Consider the following 21,472-nt stretch of genomic DNA (forward strand, 5'->3'; position numbering starts at 1 on the left):
ATTTATTGGACACGCTAAATTTTTTAGAAAGATTGAATGGCGGAGCAGGCTCGAAGGGCCAAAAGGCCTCCTCCTGCTTTTACTTTCTACATATGTTAGCTGTGCTGGCGCTTTCAAAGGTCGATGAGAGTGTCAGCTGATGTGAGGTGCAAGCCCAGTGACAATCCCGACAGGACTACGCTGATCAATAATGACTCATCTCTGGGAGATTTCTTCCAACAAGATGCTAACTGTGTTTTGCTCAATGCCAAACCGATATGCCTGAGTGGAGAGAGAGTCAGGAAGAGAAAAATCAAACTATTTCACAGATTGAGGAGACATTGCAGCTTCACCTTCTCTAAACCTCTCAGTGACTGGCCAATCCACTGTACAGGTCTCAAGGACTCAGCATTTCTGAGCCTTCCACCAGTGTTTGGGGGACACAGGTTCAAATCCCACCACCTCAGCTGGTCGGGTTCAATTCAGACACGGTGACCGTGACAACAACCAGTGATTGTCAGAAAAAGCTATTTGGTTCACTGATGTCCTTTAGGCGCTGATGTGTAATGGGTGTAAAGGATAGGAAGCCCAGCATCCAATTGGCCGATAGAACATGGCTGACGGAAATGTTGATTATTGTAGCTTCACAGCTTCCTTCAGCTGTTTGACCTCAGCCCACAGGTAGGACACGAGGTGTTGAACCGGCTCGTCACTCGCTGCCAACACACTGGCCCTCTGTTCTCTAGGGAGTGACAGTCGCGAACAATTTTGGTAGACATCAAGCAACAGTCTTTAACGCTGCTTCACTCCATTGCAGTCTGCATAGAATCATAGAATCCACAGTGTAGAATGAGGCCATTTGGCCCATCGAGTCTGCCGCCATCCTTGGAAAGCGCACCCCGCCTAAGCCCACGCCTCCACCCTAACCCCGTAACCCAGTAACCCCAGATAATCTTTTTGGACAATAAGGGCAATTTAGCGCGGGCAATCCACCTAACCTGCCCATCTTTGGACTTGTGGGAGGAAACCAGAGCACCCGGAGGAAACCCACGCAGTCATAGGGAGAATGTGCAGACACCGCACAGACAGTGACCCACCCAAACCGGGAATCGAACCTGGGACCCTGGCGCTGTGAAGCAACAATGCTAACCACTGTGCTACCGTGCCGCCCAGATTCCACTTCGTTCTGCCATTTTGAATTGCCTCATTGTTCTCCACGGGATGTGGGCATCACCGGCATGATCACTATTTGTTGCCCATGGCTAATTGCCCTTGAGAAGGTGGTGGTGAGCTGCCCGCTGCAGCTGTTGCAGACTGTGTGGTGTAGGTGCACCCACAGTGCTCCTAGTGAGGGAGCTCCAGGATTTGAGCTGGTGCCGGCTAAGGGACGGGCGATATATTTACCAGTTGGAGCGGTGGGTAACTTGGCGAGGGGGGCCCGCATGGGGTTGGTCTCCCCTTGCGCCTGCGTCCCTCGTCCAACCGGTATCAGAGGATGTGGATTTGGAAAGTGCTGGCAGAGGAGCCTTGTCGAGTTGCTGCAGGCTGTGCCAGGCTGTGGAAAGTGGCCAGTGATTTCTTTGCCTCAAACATTCTTTTTTACCAGGCCAAACGTGGGGGGGGGGTCCTCAGTGCCCTAGGCAGCAGTGCTAACTACTGTGCCAGATAATGAAAATAGAAGCAGACCCAGGATATTCCTGCATTGTTGCTCCCCTTCAGCACGGTAGCACAAGTGGGTAGCACTGTGGCTTCACAGCGCCAGGGTCCCAGGTTCGATTCCCCGCTGTGTCACTGTCTGTGCAGAGTCTGCACGTTCTCCCTGTGTCTGCGCGGGTTTCCTCCGGGTGCTCCGGTTTCCTCCCACAGTCCAAAGACGTGCAGGTTAGGCCATGCTAAATTGTCCTTAGCGTCAAAAATGGTTAGGAGGGGTTATTGTGTTACGGGGATAGGGTGGAAGTGAGGGCTTAAGTGGGTTGGTGCAGACTCAATGGGCCGAATGGCCTCCTTCTGCACTGTATGTTTTATGTTCTGTGTTCTTCCAACGTGTTGGGTGTGTACCCTGGTTCCTTCTAGATCTAAACCCAGAGTCAGAAGCCCATACCCTAACTCTCCCAAGCAAATGCATTTCAAAGCACGTTACTCAATCTCCAGAACCTCGGGAGCTACTTTGTTCTGTTACCATCGACTGTATTGTTGTGTTTCTCGGAAAGAAACCCCCGCGTGACCTCTGCAAGATTGCTTCCTCTCCGTATATGGGTATGGCAGATTACACTCCCTGTTTTAATTCCAATAGCTGCTTTCATTCCAGCCAGGGGAAAATCCTGCACCAAAACACGGATTTTCCCAGCAAGGCTCAATGAATTCAAGATGTTCCAGAGGAAAAAAAAAATCGCACAAACAAGTTGGTCGCTGCAACTCAGAGTCACGGCCAGGACAGACACCAGCAGACAGAACTGTTTCTCCTGCTGTGGCTGGAGAGATGTTGGAGGCGTAGCTTCTCGTCTGCCAGGAAGGGGGGGGGGGGGTTGGCAGTGGAGTCGGGGGTAGGTAACAGTGCATCAGCAAACCCACCACTCAGGCCGATTTCCGATGGAAACCATCGTAAATCAGGCTGCCTATTTGCTGTTGACCATTTTTCACCACTTTCCGAAGATCAGATCCCCCCCTCCCCCTCCCCGCCCGCCTTCTGACATTCTACCTGCCAGATCTCTTGAAAAAGGCACAAGTTTACCTGCTGGTATTTTCCAACTGCGTCCGAGTTCCAGACTGTAGAACATTTCTGTCTGTCACTCCTTTCAGTTGTTATCGCCCCAGGCTCTGCACCCTGCCTGTAGGGTTAATAAGTCATTGTTCAAAATCTTAATTTAAATCAATAAAATATCCCTGTTGTCTAATATGCACCGGCTGCATTATTCCCAAAATGAAGTTCAAACGCGGAAAGGTGACCGGGCTGCTTGCTATGGGGTGGGTCAGAATGTGAAAGAGTGCAACTATCAGACGATTTAGTGATTATAGCAGGAACAGACTGTCACAAATCCCATTCTGACCGCATAATGATCTCATGGTAGAGGTTAACACGAGGTGAAGTTGGGTTGTTAATGAAATTGGTTCTTTTATCATTTAAAAGAAGGAGACATTGTGTAGTAATCTACGGGAGGCAGGAGTTCCGTCACCACACCAATATTTATTTACAATAACGATATTACAGGAGCAGCTACAAACAGTGCTGCTAGCAGTCCAATCAACTTAAGACTGGCTCACAAAGCCTACACAGGTGATTATATGGGCCCCCTCAATGAGCTATCATTGAGGGAGCTCATACTCCAATTGGCCAACCAATAAAGCCAATTGGAGTTCATTACACCCCTCCCCCCCAAGGTCCGAGGAATTCCTGCCAGCAGGCATTCCTCTGAGCTTCTTCCTGCTCCTCATGTCTGGGTCTGTCACCTCTGTGTCGTCCGCCGGGTCGTTCTCCGAAGTGGGCGGGGTGTACCTTATAGGTGCCCGTCTTTTCCTTGACAACCTCCTTGGAAGTTGTTCTTCCTCCTCCTCGGGGAGAGGTGTCGCGGCGGGCCTCGTCGAGTGTGTCTATCTCCGACTCTGATGACTGGATGACGGGGTCTGGAGAAATTGCTCGGGGCTGGGGTGTGGGTATCCTTTCCGTCTGGGCTATCCCAGCTTGAGGCAGTCCTGCTTTGCCTGCCTCCAGGTGTGGTTCCGCTGCTCTTATTGGTCTAGGTCAGGGGTGGGCAACTTTTCCGTGCAAGGGCCACATTCAGAAATTCACAATTCACAAAGGGCCGCATAGTATATTAAGTAAAATAATTACTTCACCCGGTTATGATTCTGGGCGCCTCATATAGAACATAGAACAGTACAGCACAGAACAGGCCCTTCGGCCCTCGACGTTGTGCCGAGCAATGATCACCCTACTCAAGTCAACGTATCCACCCTATACCAGTAAGTAACCCAACAGCCCCCCCCCCATTAACCTTAAAAAAAATTAAAAATTAAAAAAAAAAAAATTTCTTTAAAAAAATTTTTTTTTTTTTTTTTTTAATGACTTGGTGGGCCGCAGAAATACCTTTGGCGGGCCGCATGAGGCTCGCGGGCCGTAGTTTGCCCACCCCTGGTCTAGGTGTTTCTTCAGCATCTTACCTCCTATTGAAACCTCATAGGATAAGGGCCCTGTTTGGGACTCTACCGTGCCTTTGACCCACGTTGGTCCATTCCCATAATTCTTGACCCAAACCGGTGTCCCCACCTGGAAACGTCTCTGCTGCCGACATCAGATCCCATCCTCGTCGCCACTGTAGTAATCTACAGGAGACAGAAGTTCCGTCACCACACCAATATTTATTTACAATAACGATATTACAGGGGCAGCTACAAACAGTGCTGCTAGCAGTCCAGTCAACCTAAGACTGGCTCACAAAGCCTACACAGGTGATTATATGGGCCCCCTCAATGAGCTATCATTGAGGGAGCTCATACTCTAATTGGCCAACCAATAAAGCCAGGTGGAGTTCATTACACATTGGGAGCGATTTAACTAAAACATTTCTAAGTGTGGCAGTGAGCGGGAACTGCCGTGAATCCCGACGCCAGGTTGTTACCGCGATTAAACATTAATTGGTCCACTTAACAAGGCCCCACGGGCTTCTTGCCGCAAATCATGGACCCGCCGGCTGATTCGCCGGGCCCGCGATCGCCAGCTCCCCAGCTAACAAGGGAGAGCAGCACTTAAACCGCTCCGACATAGCCAACCCCTCTTAGCTGGCAGCGGTGCTGCCAAGACACACAGCCCCATGATTCGGGGATGTCAGTCCGGGCAGATTACTGGAAGCGATAAAGGCCAGACGGGCCTAACCCAAACCCTGTCCCTCTGAGAGACTCGGAGGGTCAGCCCCAGGGCAGCCAGTGCTACCTGGGAGGAAGGGGCAACGGCAGTCAGCTCGGGGAGCATGACACAGAGGACCGGCACCCAGAGCTGCAAGAAGGCCAACAATCTCCACCGGGCTCCACCGGGCTGTGAGATGAACCTCAACCCCCCTACTCCAAGGGAATACCCCATGGCACCATTCCCGCCCAGCACCGTTACGTGCCGTGGGCCACCCATGTTCAGCGGTTCGCACCCCCCATGTTCCCCATCTACTCCCATACTCTCCCCCCCCCCCCCCAATATGGCCCAGCTCCTCAAGCCCCCTCCCCCAGCAACACCCCCACCCCCTCAATGATGAACCATGAGTTCAGCTGATGATGCCCTTTCTGTGTCCCCACAGGAGAAGTCGGCCCACAACTGGTGGGAGAGGACCCAGACGGGCGGCGTGATGCCGGACCCCTGGTGAGGAACGGGCCCTGGAGTCGCCGCGGTGGCTGAGGGCGGAGCGGTGACCACAATGGAGGTCGGCGCAGAGGTGAGGATTCACCAGCCCCCACCCAGGTGACCTGTCAAACATGAGCTGTTAATACCATACAGACTGACCCATCCCTCCCACTGACCACATGTCCATTCTCCAGCGGGAGCAGCTGGCGACAGCACCAGCCAACCCGGGGTGCCCCCCCCCCCCCCCCCCCCCCCCCCCCCACCACCATTACCTCCCAAGAGAACACCTCGGAGGAGAGCTCCGAGGATGCCACCATTATTGCAAAGCAGCTGTCATCCCCACCCTCCACCAGCGCAGAGACGCACACCTCGGTGGGCGACAGGAGTGGACAGGTTTCTGGGGCACACTCTGGTGAGCACCTCACAGCTGATAATGTACATCAGGTGGAGGCAGGGACCCCCAGGTGAGACAGCGGTCACAGGTCTGCTGGATCCAGGACCAAGCTGGGTCCCAGCCTGATGCTGAGCCAATGGAACAGGTTTACCTGAAGCTGATACAGACAATAGGGAGCAGCCGTGAGATTCAGAGGGGAGCGTCAGCGACACTACAGCAGGTCAGAGGAGGATTGGAGGAGTCCCAGAGACTACGGGTTCAGGAGATGGTGCCGGCAATGCGTGGGACTGAGGCCAACACCGTAGGGTGGCGACCGCAGTGGAGAGCCTGGTGCATGGTGCCAGCAGCATGAATGGTGGTGTCCAAGGCGTGGCTCAGTCAGTGACAGCCAAGGCTGAGCCCCTCACAGCCTGTCCCAGTCAGTGAGGGACGCCACCCAGTACCAGGTGGACCTTGATGGGGCGCTGCGGAGCATGTCCCAGTCCCAGGTGGGCACAGCCGAGGGGGTGCAGAGCATGTCCCAGTCGCAGCGGGTAAGCAGCCTAATCTCAGGTGGCCGTTGATGCGGAGAATGTGCCAGTCACTGAGGGGCATCGCAGAGAGTGTTGACTGCCATGCTGCCGATGTTCGGGAGCCGCCAGGGCTGGCAGAGCCACATGAAGCAGAGGCAGCAGGGGCTCAACCCAGCTGCCCCTCCATCGGGAGGTGAACCCCAGGGCCCTATGCCCACCGAACGGGAAGGGGGGAGCGCTGCGTGGCAACCCGGAGCCATGCCGCAGAGTGGTGACGGCGGCTACCAGCTCCCCCGAGACCCACCGCCCTGACAACAGTGTGACTCGCAGTCAGCACCTGGAATAGGGTGGCACAATGGGGCATGTGCCGCCGGCAAGTGCACGAAGGACCTCCGGTCCCAGAGCCCCCAGAGGATGCCCACTAAAAGTATTGAAGGTTGCGGAACGCGATAGGCAGCTGGCTGGCTCCACCTCTGATGTCCGTCCTGGGGGCACACCTAAATGTAGTGGTAAAACTAGGAGGGCAAAAGACATCGAGGATCACTGAGAGGGCACGAGGGGAGAGGGGATCGGGGTTAAGGGCAGGCTTGGGGGTAAGGGGTGGATTCGTTGGGGGGGGGGGGTAGGGCGGGGTGAGGTTCTAGGAGGGGTGGGGAGAGTGGGGATGCGCCATCGGGAGACTGGGGCAGTTGGGGACACTTCTGTCAATCATTCAAATCTGTTGACCATGACCAATGTGATGCCTCCGGCATTTCCTTCCACAATGCTGGCCGAGTACCAATCCCGTGCCCCATCTGCCTGGACACGGAGGTCCTGGGCTCCTCCCCCACCCTGTTACAGTGAGATAAATCTTACTTACAGAACTGCATTGTCGTGGATCGCACTTCTGGTGACTCATGTCATCCCCTGGGAGCCGGGGTGGTTGTGCGACATCATACTTGCGCAGTGTTCATTCGTTCTGTGTTGGATTATGTGACTCTGATTTACTTTTTATGCTCTCTGTTCTCGGTTGGTTCAGACTGGGTGTGGACTCAGAGAAAAGTAAACAGACTGCAGAAGACTGGGAGCGAGAGCAAAAAAGCATGGAGCAGACATTTCGAAGCACTGTGGATAAAATCTGAAACACACAAAATCACTTCTGACACATCTGCATAGCAGTGAGGTGCATAATATACAATAGTGATTGGGAGGAATTAAGATGGCGGCCTCTTTTCATCCATAGACCACACTTTGCCAACCCCTACTTGTCAGGAAAATTTGATAAATGCCTTTCACATTATGAATGGGTCTGATGGGGTTGATGTGGAGAAATTGTTTGCACTTATGTGGGTACATTTTCCACGATTCCCGTGGAGGGCGGGATGGAAAATGGGACGGAGCATTTAAAGGTTCATTGAGCTCGAGCGGGAATTTCCGGCCTTGATTCGGATGTGACCGGAGAATCCTGAGTCCAGAACAGATCCATAGAATCAAAATGTTAGTGAATGTCTTTACGCTCAGAAAATTATTAATTTATTTTCAATTTGTTCATGGGATGTGGGCGTTGCAGGCTGTGCCAGCATTTATTGCCCATCCCTAATTGCCCTTGAGGGGCAGTTCAGAGTAAGCCACATTTCTATGGGTCTGGAATCACACGGAAGGGCAGCACGGTAGCACAGTGGTTCGCACTGTTGCTTAATGGCGTCAGGTTCGATTCCCGGCTGGGTCACTGTCGTTGCGGAGTCTACACGTTCTCCCCGTGTCTGCGCGGGTTTCCTCCGGGTGCTCCAGTTTCCTCCCACAAGTCCCGAAAGACGTGCTGTTAGGTGAATTGGACATTCTGAATTCTCCCTCTGTGTACCCGAACAGGGGCTGGAGTGTGGCGACTCGGGGGTGTTCACAGTAACTTCATTGCAGCGTTAATGTAAGCCTACTTGTGACAATAAAGATTATTATTATGTCGGCCAGACCGGGTAAGGCCATCAGATTTCCTTACCTAAAGGACATTTGTGAATCAGATGGGGTTTTTAGGACAATCAGCAATGTTTTCATGGTCATCATTGGACTTTTAATTCCAGATTTCTATTAAATTCACATGTCACCATCTGCAGTGGCGGGATTTGAACCCGGGTCCCCAGACAATTACTCTGGGTCTTTGGTTTACCAGTCCCGTGACAGTACCACTGCGCCACTCCCTCCCCCAAATGATGGGTATGTATAACTCATCACCAAATGGAGTGACTGAAGCAGTTACTTCAATCATGGGGCAACTTGATGCAGACACGGCAGTGAAGGGAATGAAAGGATATGGGTGCAGGTTAAGAAGATATACACCAGTATGTCCATAAGGGCCAAGTGGCCTGTGTCTGTGCTGCCCAATTTATAGGTTATTGAAAATTACACTGTAGTATGATTTAAAGGAAGTTATTCAAGAGCAGCTAGGACTGTCAAGGGTGTACAAATCAACAGCGGTTTATGAAAAACAAACTGTGTCTAACTAATTTGTTGAAATTCTTTGCGTATGTAACATAGTTAGTCGATGAAAACAATGTGGTTGACTTCAAGAAAACATCTGCTGTCCCTGACAAGAGACTAAGAACTAGAACAAAAGCTCCAGGGAGCCATGGTGAAGTAATAAATTGGATTATGTATTTGCTCGATAATCGGAAACAGGCTGGCTATCTATAAATAAACAAATGCGTAATTGTCTTTGGCAGCTGTGACCAGTGAAGTCTCCAGACCTTGATTTTGGTTTCTCCTGCTCTTTGGAATACTTATTCATCATCCTGCTGCAAGTTTGTACATAAATAACCATGGGAAAGGAAAGTGGAAGTACTGCAAGCAGTTCTGGGCACAACATCTTATGAAGGATATACTGGCCTTGGTTGGAGGGCAGTGTTGGTTCACAAGGACGAAACCTGGACTCCAGAGACTAGAGAATCCCCATCTCTGCGAATCTATCCTTTAACATTGGATAGGCCGACAAGAGGGGGGGGGCCACATTGGATTTGGTACTGTGTAATGAACCGGGCCAAGTGTTAGATTTGTTTGTGGGGGAGCACTTTGGAGATAGTGACCACAATTCGGTGTCTTTCACTATTGCAATGGAGAGGGATAGGGCCATACGGCAGGACAAGGTTTATAATTGGGGGAGGGGTAATTATGATGCGATTAGGCAAGAATTAGGGAGCATAAGATGGGAACAGAAACTGTCAGGGAAAGGCACAAATGAAAATTGGAGCTTGTTGAAGGAACAAATACTGCGTGTCCTTGATAGGTATGTCCCTGTCAGGCAGGGAGGAAATGGCCGTGTGAGGGAACCATGGTTCACAAAAGAGGTTAAATGTCTTGTCAAGAGGAAAAAGGGAGCGTATGTAAGGATGAGAAAATAAGGTTCAGTTGGATCGCTTGAGGGTTACAAGGTAGCAAGGAATGAGCTAACAAAAAGGGCTTAGGAGAGCTAGGAGGGGGCATGAGAAGTCCTTGGCGGGTTGGATCAAGGAAAACCCCAAGGCTTTTTACTCTTACGTGAGAAATAAAAGAATGACCAAGGTGAGGGTAGTGCCGGTCAAGGACAGTAGTGGGAACTTGTGCAAGGAGTCAGAAGAAATAGGAGAGGCGTTGAATGAATACTTTTCTTCAGTGTTCACCAAGGAGAGGGGCCATGTTTTTGAGGATGAGAGTGTGATACAGGCGGGTAGGCTGGAGGAGGTATATGTTCTGAGGAAGGATGTATTAGCAAGTTTGAAAGACCTGAGGGTCGACAAGTCTCCTGGGCCAGATGGGATATATCCAAGGATTCTTTGGAAGACAAGGGGTGAGATTGCAGAGCCTTTGGCTTTGATCTTTGGGTCCTCACTGTCCACGGGGATAGTGCCAGAGGACTGGAGAGTGGCGAATGTTGTTCCTCTGTTCAAGAAAGGGAATAGGAATGACCTTGGTAATTATAGGCCCGTTAGTCTTACTTCAGCGGTCGGTACGTTAATGGAAAAGGTCCTGAAGGATAGGATTTATGACCATTTGGAAAGATGCAGCTTAATCCAGGATAGTCAACACGGATTCGTGAAGGGTAAGTCTTGCCTCACAAATTTGATTGAATTCTTTGAGGAGGTAACTAAGTGTGTAGATGAAGGTAGAGCAGTTGATGTCGTACACATGGATTTTAGTAAGGCGTTTGATAAGGTTCCCCATGGTCGGCTCATGAAGAAAGTAAGGAGGTGTGGGATGGAGGGAAATTTGGCCAATTGGATAAGTAACTGGCTATCATATAGAAGACAGAGGGTGGTGGTGGATGGAAAATTTTCGGACTGGAGATCAGTTACCAGTGGTGTACCACAGGGATCAGTGCTGGGCCCTCTGCTATTTGTGATTTTTATCAATGACTTGGAGGAGGGGGCTGAAGGGTGGGTCAGTAAATTTGCTGATGACACCAAGATTGGTGGAGTAGTGGATGAGGTGTAGGGCTGTTGTAGGCTGCAAAGAGACATTGATAGGATGCAGAGCTGGGCCGAAAAATGGCAGATGGAGATTAACCCTGATAAGTGCGAGGTGATTCATTTTGGTAGAAAATTTTTTAATGCGGATTACAGGGTCCACGGCAGGGTTCTGAGGAATGTGGAGGAACAGAGAGATCTTGGGGTTAGTGTCCACAGATCTCTGAAGGTTGCCACTCAAGTGGATAGAGCCGTGAAGAAGGCTTATAGTGTGTTAGTGTTTATTAACAGGGGGCTTGAGTTTAAGAGCCGTGGGGTTATGCTGCAACTATACATGACCCTGGTGAGACCACATTTGGAGTATTGAGTGCAGTTTTGGTCACCTCATTTTTGGAAGGATGTGGAAGCATTGGAAAGGGTGCAAATGAGATTTACCAGGATGCTGCCTGGATTGGAGGATAGGTCTTATGAGGAAAGGATGAGGGAGCTAGGGCTCCTTGGAGCGGAGGAGAATGAGAGACGACTTAATAGAGGTTTATAAGATGATGAGGGGGACAGATAGAGTGGATGTTCAGAGACTATTTCCTCAGGTGGATGTAGCTGTTACAAGGGGGCATAACTATAAAATTCAGGTTGGGAGATATAGGAGGGATATACGAGGTAAGTTCTTTACTCCGAGAGTGGTTAGGGTGTAGAATGGACTGCCTGCTGTGATAGTGGAGTCGGACACTTTAGGAACTTTCAAGCGGTTATTGGATAGGCACCTGGAGTACACCAGAATGACAGGGAGTGGGGTAGCTTGATCTTGGTTTCAGACAATGCTCGGCACAACATCGAGGGCCGAAGGGCCTGTTCTGTGCTGTAATGTTCTATGTTCTAACATTGGCTGACCACCGTTATGATTTTTGGTTTGGCGGCATGTGTGGGCTGGATTGGAATTCAGACCCGTTGGTCCTGGAACAAGGTGGAGGCTGCCAGGTTTGCAGGCCGGCTGGGGGAAAGATCTGCCTTTGTGCTCTGGTATTTTGTTTACGTTTTTAAAAAAAAGTATTGAAACAAAAAAACACACTTCCAGGCCTCAGCCCTCACTCCACACATTTCCCATGCCCATCCATGCCAACCCACCTTATTCCCTCCCACAAAGGCCCATGTCTCTCCTATAACCATAATGTCAACCTACGTCCCTTTTGTCGCTCCACAGCCTCTCAGTCCCTTTATTCCCACCACATTCCATGGTCCTTTATAGCCCCTATGCACATTTAGAGGCAACTTAGGCCAACCCATGCCCCGGAAGAAGCTTTGCCAGCTTTGAAAGCTTTGACAGTGCCTGAACAGTTTTGAAAAACACTTGACAGCATTGGTAGATCTTTGACACTTCCTTGACAGTTCTTTGACAGTTCTTTGGCAGTTCCTTGACAGCTTTGATCATCCCATGATAGTTTTGGCTGCTCCTTGACAGTTTGAACATTCTTTGATAGTTGACAATTTCTGGGAGCATGACAGTTCTTTAATGGTTGACAGTTGCTTTGCAGCTTTGTCAGTTCTCTGTCAGTTCATTGGCAGCATTGACAGTTCTTTGGCAGTTCCTTGACAGCGGTGACTAATCCAATATGTTTATGCACTTTACGTACAATCATGCTTACTTTTAACAATCCTCAAGGGTGCCTTAACCCTTCCAAAGTTGTCCCAGGAACATACCCGAAGGGGTACTGTACCACTCCAAAGGTGTGCCCTGGCTGTCCAAACAAATACACAGAGTCTAGCGCTGCTTTGTGCTGTCTAATCTACACACTGGATTTCCCACTCCTGGCCTCCCAAAGTCCCACTTCAGTAGAGGCAGCTGATGATTGAAATATTCAGTACTCCCTAAACTGCTTATGTGTGAACCAAAACAATATTTTGACTTTTCGCCGGAGTAGTGACCCGTGCAGAGCCAACCGATTTCAAAATCCCCGTTTCCCACAGTCAGTACTGCTTCGCCATGCGTGCAGTCCCTGCAGCCCTGACTCCACTCACTACAATGTAAGAAAGTCTTAATAATAATAATAATAATAATAATATTTTATTAGTGTCACAAGGAGGCTTACATTAACACTGCAATGAAGTTACTGTGAAAATCCCCTGGTCACCACATTCCGTCGCCTGTTCGGGTACACTGAGGGAGAATTCAGAATGTCCAATTCACCTAACAGCACATCCTTCGGGACTTGTGGGAGGAAATCGGAGCACCCGGAGGAAACCCACGCAGACACGGGGAGAACATGCAGGCTCCGCACAGACAGTGACCCAAACCGGGAATCGAACCAGGGCCCCTGGCGCAGTGAAGCAACAGTGCTAACCACTGTGCTACTGAAGCCTTCCTCAACTGCCGGTCGTCTTACTCACAGTTGCTGTTAAAAACCTTTGTTAGAACTCCATGTCGGTCTGGCGGGCCAGCGAATCACATGGTTTGGACTTGCCCCAACCTCGTTAGTTTTTGGGTCTCCACAATGTCAAGGCATTTAGGCCATTCAGCTGGAGCACTGGCCTTTGGTGGCCATCTTTGGAGTTTCAGACTTGCCGGTGCTGCAGGCGGGGATGGGGGCAGATGTCTTAGCCTTTGTGGTGATATGCATCACTGTAAATACACAAGGGGTGAATGTAAATACACTACGACTAGTAAACATTAGAGGGAGCACCAGAGATGTCATGACATACAGACATACAGCTAATGAACACATAGAATAGGACATGCCCAATGGGCAGTCAAGACACCCAGAGGTGACACTACCACAAGGAGGCATTACACAACCCATAAATAAGGACAGGGCACACATGCTCTGTCTCTTTCCACAGGCGACACTTAGAGAGTAGGACACGGGCAGATCAGAAGCGTCACACCCACCACATGGCTTAGAGCAGACAGGTTAATTAGACTGAGTTACTACAGCAAGATTAGCAGGAGAGTTGAACTCATAGAGAACTGTGCTAATGGTTCAATAAATCACATTGAACTTACTTCAAAATCTGGAGTATCTTTTGGTGAAAGCTGCATTGAGTTGCGGATAATGTTCTCCCAGAGTACATAAAACAACATGGTACCAGTAGTGCCTGTTGAATCTATATAGTTCAACTCAGCAAGATCCACGACTACCAGCAACAGCACCCAGGCAAGATGATGGAGATTGTGGTTCCTCAGCAGCTTAGGTACCACTGCAATCTCAGTGCCAACTGGCGTGCATTCAAGCAGAGATTTGAGATTTACATGGGAGCATCCGACCTAGATGGTGTGGCCGATGCTGAGAAGATAGATCTTCTTCTCGCCATTACGGGTGAAAGTGCAACAGAAATCTTCAACTGCTTCAAGTACTCCAAAGGGCAGGACAAGAGAGACTTCCAGACAGCCTCGACAAGTTTGAAAACTACTGTGAGGTGAGCACAACAGAAATCGGTAAAACTGGCGGCTATACTCACCACAAGGCAAAGGTAGGCTTGCAACAGAAGCAAACAGCAATTTTGATTGGCAGCCACCTTGTGCAAGGAGCCGCACGTGCGCATCGCGCATGCGCAGTTGCAAAAAGAGTGCATATTGAAGGAAAAGCGATCTGCACATGCGCAATCCATTCCTACGGCCTACGTCACAAGCGTCATGATGTCAGAGGCCCTGGACCTCGCCCACTTAAAGGGGAAATGTCCGAAAATAGTGACAAACAATTTTAAAGCCAGAAAACACAATTCTGGATCGGCAGCACAATGCCTGAACTTCGACCAGTAGCTGAAAGTAACCTCCACAGAACCCTGCAACAAGCAGTTAGCACCGCCCTAAGAGATGATTTAGTCCTTGAAGACTATGACTCAGATGATGATTTTATCACTGAACGTGGCGCCCTCAGTCCCAAATCCGAACCGCAACGAGATGTTGTACATTGAGTAATCCGACAGTCATGGACGAGTTCTTCGGATTTGAGGATCCTCAGCCCAGTATAGACAACATCCCGACCCATGAGCACAGGATTCTGCTGCGGCCTGATGCCAAGAGACAGAGAGCGGTACAAGCCCACAGAGAGCGGCCTGGAGCCAAGAGAGTGGTCCATGCACCACGAAGAGTCCCCGACTCTGCACAGAAAGCGATGACAGACTCCACAGCGAGACCATACTCACGTGAACAACAGAAAGACTATAACAATCTACCCAGATTATTTGAGCTACCAGAAGAAGACTCTGAGTCTAACCAGTTCATCTAACCGACAAGACACTGAAGGTCTACCCATTGTATGTGCGACAAGTGACAAAGGTTTCACAATTCCCATACAAGATGTGCGACACCTCTGCGAGACTGACAGATCTCAGCTAGTAAGTACAGAGGCACTCGACAATCAAAGTGAGGCCATTAGTGACTTCAGTGACACCATGTTAATTCAAACCTCATCTACCCGAGCCCCTCCACAAAAACCTGAAATGACTCCAGATGGGGAGCATCAAGAAACCAAAGGTGATTCAGGTGAACCAGAAAGGGCTCCAGACGGGGAGCATCGACAAGCCAAAGATAATTCAAGTGAACCGGACATGACTCCAGATGGGGAGGGCTGAGGAATCAGAGACAGCTCGCTCAATGAAACTGCAGATGCCACAAAGGACACTGACACAAGTAACTTTGTGAAGGACTCAAATTCTCCACTTGATGCTGGTTATAAGGGGCTGATTTAGTTCACTGGGCTAAATCGCTGGCTTTGAAAGCAGACCAAGGCAGGCCAGCAGCACGGTTCAATTCCCGTACCAGCCACCCCGTACAGGTGCCGGAATGTGGCGACTAGGGGCTTTTCACAGTAACTTCATTTGAAGCCTACTCGTGACAATAAGCGATTTACGTTCCATTTTTTTCATTTTCATTGAGCGCAACAAACACAACAACAAAACCTACAAAAACAACAACAAAGACAACAACAAGAAGTGTACCAGAGGCAACAAACACAACAACAAGCATATCAATAACAACAATAGCAAAAGCAATAGAACAACAACTGGTACGACATGGTACAACTCTGCCCATGAAGGACAATGTTACTGCAAAGCTCAGAACAATGTCGAGAGTGTAAACATACCATGGCATACCAACTCAGGTTTTCTACACTACGGACAAACAAACCAGCTTTCAGGAAAGATTAAATGAAATGAAAATCGCTTATTGTCACGAGTAGGCTTCAATGAAGTTACTGTGAAAAGCCCCTAGTCGCCACATTCCGGCACCTGTTCGGGGAGGCTGGTACAGGAATTGAACAGTGTTGCTGGCCTGCCTTGGTCTGCTTTAAAAGCCAGCGATTTAGCCCAGTGAGCTAAACCAGCCCCTGTCATCAAGAATTGCTACCACAAGGCTACCACATTGCTACCTGGGGCAGCAGGGTAGCATGGTGGTTAGCATAAATGCTTCACAGCTCCAGGGTCCCAGGTTCGATTCCCGGCTGGGTCACTGTCTGTGTGGAGTCTGCACGTCCTCCCCCTGTGTGCGTGGGTTTCCTCCGGGTGCTCCGGTTTCCTCCCACAGTCCAAAGATGTGCGGGTTAGGTGGATTGGTCATGCTAAATTGCCCGTAGTGTCCTAATAAAAGTAAGGTTAAGGGGGGGGGTTGTTGGGTTACAGGTATAGGGTGGATACGTGGGTTGGAGTAGGGTGATCATGGCTCGGCACAACATTGAGGGCCGAAGGGCCTGTTCTGTGCTGTACTGTTCTATGGTCTAAGCATTAAAAAAAGAGTCCACCTCAGACAATTAAGTGATTTGACCATTTTAACACCTCCTGATGACTTCTTGGTTACGTACACACGAGGACACTGACGGCGTTCACAAGGGAAATTAAATGAAATGAAACAAAAATCGCTTATTGTCACAAGTAGGCTTCAAATGAAGTTACTGTGAAAAGTCACTAGTCGCCACATTCCGGCGCCTGTTCGGGGAGGCTGGTACGGGAATTGAACCGTGCTGCCTGGGCTGGCCTGCCTTTGTCTGCTTTAAAAGCCAGCACTTTAGCCCTGTGCTAAACCAGCCACTAATGCCAACATCATGCCAACATCAACATTGACACTTCCATAACAGCACAAGAAAGCCACTCGACCATGTAAATTCATGAACTTTGGACTCATAGCTATTATTTGGTATTGTATAATCCTCAACATCATCATAACTATTATTTGCTCTTGTATCGTCATCACAGTCATTAAAACTTCGACATGTCATTACTTATTTACCTGTTTTTGTTCAACTGTTCTTTAACACTGTACAGAAACTATGTAACACAAAAAAGGGGGATGTGGTGCTATGCATCATTGTAAATACACACGGTGTTTATGTAAATACACTACAACTAAGTAAACACTAGAGGGAGCACCTGAGACGTCATGACATGGAGATATACAGCTGATGAACACATAGAATAGGACACGGCCAATGGGCAGTCAAGACACCCAGAGGTGACACTACCACAAGGGGGCATTACACAACCCATATATAAGGATAGGGCACACATGGTGTCTCTTTCCACAGGCGACACTTAGAGAGTAGGACACGGGCAGATCAGAAGCATCACACCCACCATGTGGCTTGGAGCAGACTGGTTAGTTAGACTGAGTTATTATGGCAAGATTATCAGGAGAGTCGAACTCATAGAGAACTGTGCTAATGGTTCAATAAATCACATTGAACTTACTTCAAACTCTGGAGTATCTTTTGGTCAAAGCTGCATTGAGTTGCAGCCTGTGTTATCCCAGAGTACATAGCACAACAGCCTTCGCCTCGATAATAGTCCAGAGGAGAATTCTGCTGGGTGGAGATCCCTGATGTCACCTAAGGCCTTGGCTTGGTTGGAGGCCTGATTGAATGTTTGTGCCTTGAGAACAAGAACAAAGAACAAAGAAAATTACAGCACAGGAACAGGCCCTTCGGCCCTCCCAGCCTGCGCTGATCCAGATCCTTTATCTAAACCTGTCTCCTATTTTCCAAGGATCTCCTTTCCTCTGTTCCCCGCCCGTTCATATACCTGTCTAGATGCCTCTTAAATGATGCTCTCGTGCCCGCCTCTACCACCTCCACTGGTAAAGCATTCCAGGCACCCACCATCCTCTGCGTAAAAAACTTTCCACGCACATCTCCCTTAAACTTACCCCCTCTGACCTTGAAATTGTGACCCCTTGTAACTGACACACCCACTCTTGGAAAAAGCTTGTTGCTATCCACCCTGTCCATACCTCTCATAATTTTGTATGCCTCAATCAGGTCCCCCTCTCAACCTCCGTCTTTCCAACGAAAACAATCCTAATCTACTCAACCTTTCTTCATAGCTAGCACCCTCCATACCAGGCAACATCCTGGTGAACCTCCTCTGCACCCTCTCCAAAGCATCCGCATCCTTCTGGTAATGTGGCGACCAGAACTGCACGCTGTATTCCAAATGTGGCCGAACCAAAGTCCTATACAACTGTAACGTGACCTGCCTACTTTTGTACTCAATACCCCGTCCGATGAAGGCAAGCATGCTGTATGCCTTCTTGACCACTCTATCAACCTGCATTGTCACCTTCAGGGTACAATGGACCTGAACTCCCAGATGAAATGAAATGAAATGAAAATCGCTTATTGTCACGAGTAGTCTTCAATGAAGTTACTGTGAAAAGCCCCTAGTCGCCACATTCCGGCGCCTGTCCGGGGAGGCTGATACGGGAATCGAACCGTGCTGCTGGCCTGCTTGGTCTGCTTTAAAAGCCAGCGATTTAGCCAAGAGAGCTAAACCTCTGTACATCAATTTTCCCCAGGACCCTTCCATTGACCATATAGTCCGCTCTTGAATTTGATCTTCCAAAATGCATCACCTCACATTTGCCTGGATTGAACTCCATCTGCCATTCCTCTGCCCAACTCTCCAATCTATCTATATTTTGTTGTATTCTCTGACAATCCTCCTCGCTATCTGCAACTCCACCAATCTTAGTATCATCTGCAAACTTGCTAATCAGACCACCTATACCTTCCTCCAGGTCATTTATGTAGATCACAAACAACAGTTGTCCGAGCACGGATCCCTGTGGAACACCACTGGTCACAGTTCTCCATTTTAAGACACTCCCTTCCACCACTACTCTCTGTCTCCTGTTGCCCAGCCAGTTCTTTATCCATCTAGCTAGTACACCCTGAACCCCATACGACTTCACTTTTGCCATCAACCTGCCATGGGACCTTATCAAACCTTATCAAATGCCTTACTAAAGTCCATGTATATGACATCTACAGCCCTTCCCTCATCAATTAATTTTGTCACTTCCTCAAAGAATTCTATTAGGTTTGTAAGACATGACCTTCCTTGGACAAAACCATGTTGCCTATCACTGATAAGTCTATTTTCTTCCAGATGTGAATAGATCTTATCCCTCAGTATCTTCTCCAACAGTTTTCCTACCACTGACGTCAAGCTCACAGGTCTGTAATTCCCTGGATTTTCCCTGCTACCCTTCTTAAACAAAGGGACAACATTAGCAATTCTCCAGTCCTCCGGGACCTCACCCGTGCTCAAGGATGCTGCAAAGATATCTGTTAAGGCCCCAGCTATTAAGACCCTCGCTTCCCTCAGTAACCTGGGATAGATCCCATCCGGTCCTGGGGACTTGTCCACCTTAATGTCTTTTAGAATACCCAAAACTTCCCCTTTATGTATGACAACTTGACCTAGAGTATTTAAACATCCATCCCTAGCCTCAACATCCATCTTGTCCCTCTCCTTCGTGAATACCGATGCAAAGTACTCATTAAGAATCTCACCCATTTCCTCTGAGTCCACGCATAAATTCCCTCTCTTGTCTTTGAGTGGGCCAATCTTTTCCCTCGTTACCCTCTTGCTCCTTACATATGAATAAAAGGCTTTGCGATTTTCCTTAACCCTGTTAGCCAAAGATATTTCATGACCCCTTTTAGCTCTTTTTATTGCGCGTTTGAGATTCGTCCTACTCTCCCGATATTCCTCCAAAGCTTCATCAGTTTTGAGTCGCCTCGATCTTACATATGCTTCCTTTTTCATCTTAGCTAGTCTCACAATTTCACCCATCATCCATGGTTCCCTAATCTTGCCATTTCTATCTCTCAATTTCACAGGAACATGTCTGTCCTGCACTCTAATCAACCTTTCCTTAAAAGACTCCCACATTTCAAATGTGGGTTTACCCTTAAACAGCGGCTCCCAATCCACATTCCCTAGCTCCTGCCGAATTTAGTCATACTCTGCCTTTCCCCAATTCAGCACTCTTCCTTTCGGACCACTCTTGTCCTTGTCCATGAGTATTCTAAAACTTACGGAATTGTGATCGCTATTCCCAAAGTAATCACCGACTGAAACATCAACCACCTGGCCGGGATCATTCCCCAATACCAGGTCCAGTATGGCCCCTTCCCGAGTTGGACTATTTACATACTGGTCTAAAAAACTCTCCTGGATGCTCCTTACAAACTCTTCTCCATCTACGCCTCCAACACTACACGAATCCCATTCAATGTTGGGGAAGTTAAAATCTCCCATCACAACCACCCTATTGCTCTTACATTTTTCTATAATCTGTCTGCATATTTGTACCTCTACTTCATGCTCACTTTTGGGAGGCCTGTAGTAAAGTTCCAACAATGTTACTGCACCCTTCCTATTTCTTAGCTCCACCCATATTGCCTCAGTGCTCGAATCCTCTATCGTGCTCTCCTTAATCACAGCTGTGATATCATCTCTGACGAGTAATGCAACTCCTCCACCCCTTCTACCTCCCTCTCTATCCCTCCTGAAGCATCTATACCCTGGGATATTCAGTTGCCAGTCCTGCCCTTCCCTCAACCAAGTCTCAATAATACCAATAACATCATATTCCCAGGTACTGATCCAAGCCCTAAGTTCATCTGCCTTACCTGCTACACTTCTCACATTAAAACAAATGCACGACAGACCACCTGTCCCTTTGCGTTCATCATCCCTTCCCTGTCGACTCTGCCCCTGAGTCACATGGAGTTTATTATCTCGTACCTTACCGGCTTTAGTTGCTGCTTCTTTACTGACCTCTAACTTCCTAATCTGGTTCCCATCCACCTGCCACATTAGTTTAAAACCTCCCCAACAGTGTTAGCAAAAGCACCCCCTAGGACATTGGTTCCAGTCCTGCCCAGGTATAGACCATCCGGTTTGTAATGGTCCCACCGCCCCCAGAATCAGTTCCAATGTCCCAAAAATCTGAACCCCTCCCTCCTGCACCAACTCTCAAGCCACGTATTCATTCTGACTATTCTTGAATTTCTACTCTGACTGTCCCGTGGCACTGGTAGCAATCCTGCGATTACTACCTTTGAGGTCCTACTTTTTAACTTATCTCCTAACTCCCTAAATTCTGATTGTAGGACCTCATCCTTTTTTTGACCTATATCGTTGGTGCCTATATGCACCACGACAACTGGCTGTTTACCCTCCCCCTTCAGTATGTCCTGCAGCCGATCGGAGACATCCCTGACCCGAGCACCTGGGAGGCAACATACCATTCGGGAGTCTCGTTTTCGACCACAGAAACGCCTGTCTACTCCCCTTACTATTGAATCCCTATGACTATAACCCTGCCAGTCTTTTTCCTGCCCTTCTGTGCAGCAGAGCCAGCCACGGGCCATGAGTCTGGCTACTACTGCCTTCCCCTGGTGAGCCATCTCCCCCAACAGTATCCAAAACGGTATACCTGTTTTGGAGGGAGATGACCGCAGGGGACACCTGCATTGCCTTCCTGCTCTTTCTCTGCCTTTTGGTCACCTATTTCCTGTCTTCTTCTCCAATCCTAATCTGCGGTGTGACCAACTCACTGAACGTGCTATCC

General features: G+C 49.0%; 1 protein-coding gene across 2 annotated transcripts in view; it reads left to right on the forward strand.

The window, feature by feature from the left end:
• The window catches only part of aig1 (androgen-induced 1 (H. sapiens)), a 222,206-nt gene that overhangs the window by 22,274 nt on the left and 178,460 nt on the right, over window positions 1-21,472 (forward strand). The gene's annotated exons all lie outside the window — the stretch shown is intronic.

This window comes from Scyliorhinus canicula, chromosome 1 (assembly GCF_902713615.1).
Source record: "Scyliorhinus canicula chromosome 1, sScyCan1.1, whole genome shotgun sequence".
Classification (NCBI taxonomy): domain Eukaryota; kingdom Metazoa; phylum Chordata; class Chondrichthyes; order Carcharhiniformes; family Scyliorhinidae; genus Scyliorhinus; species Scyliorhinus canicula.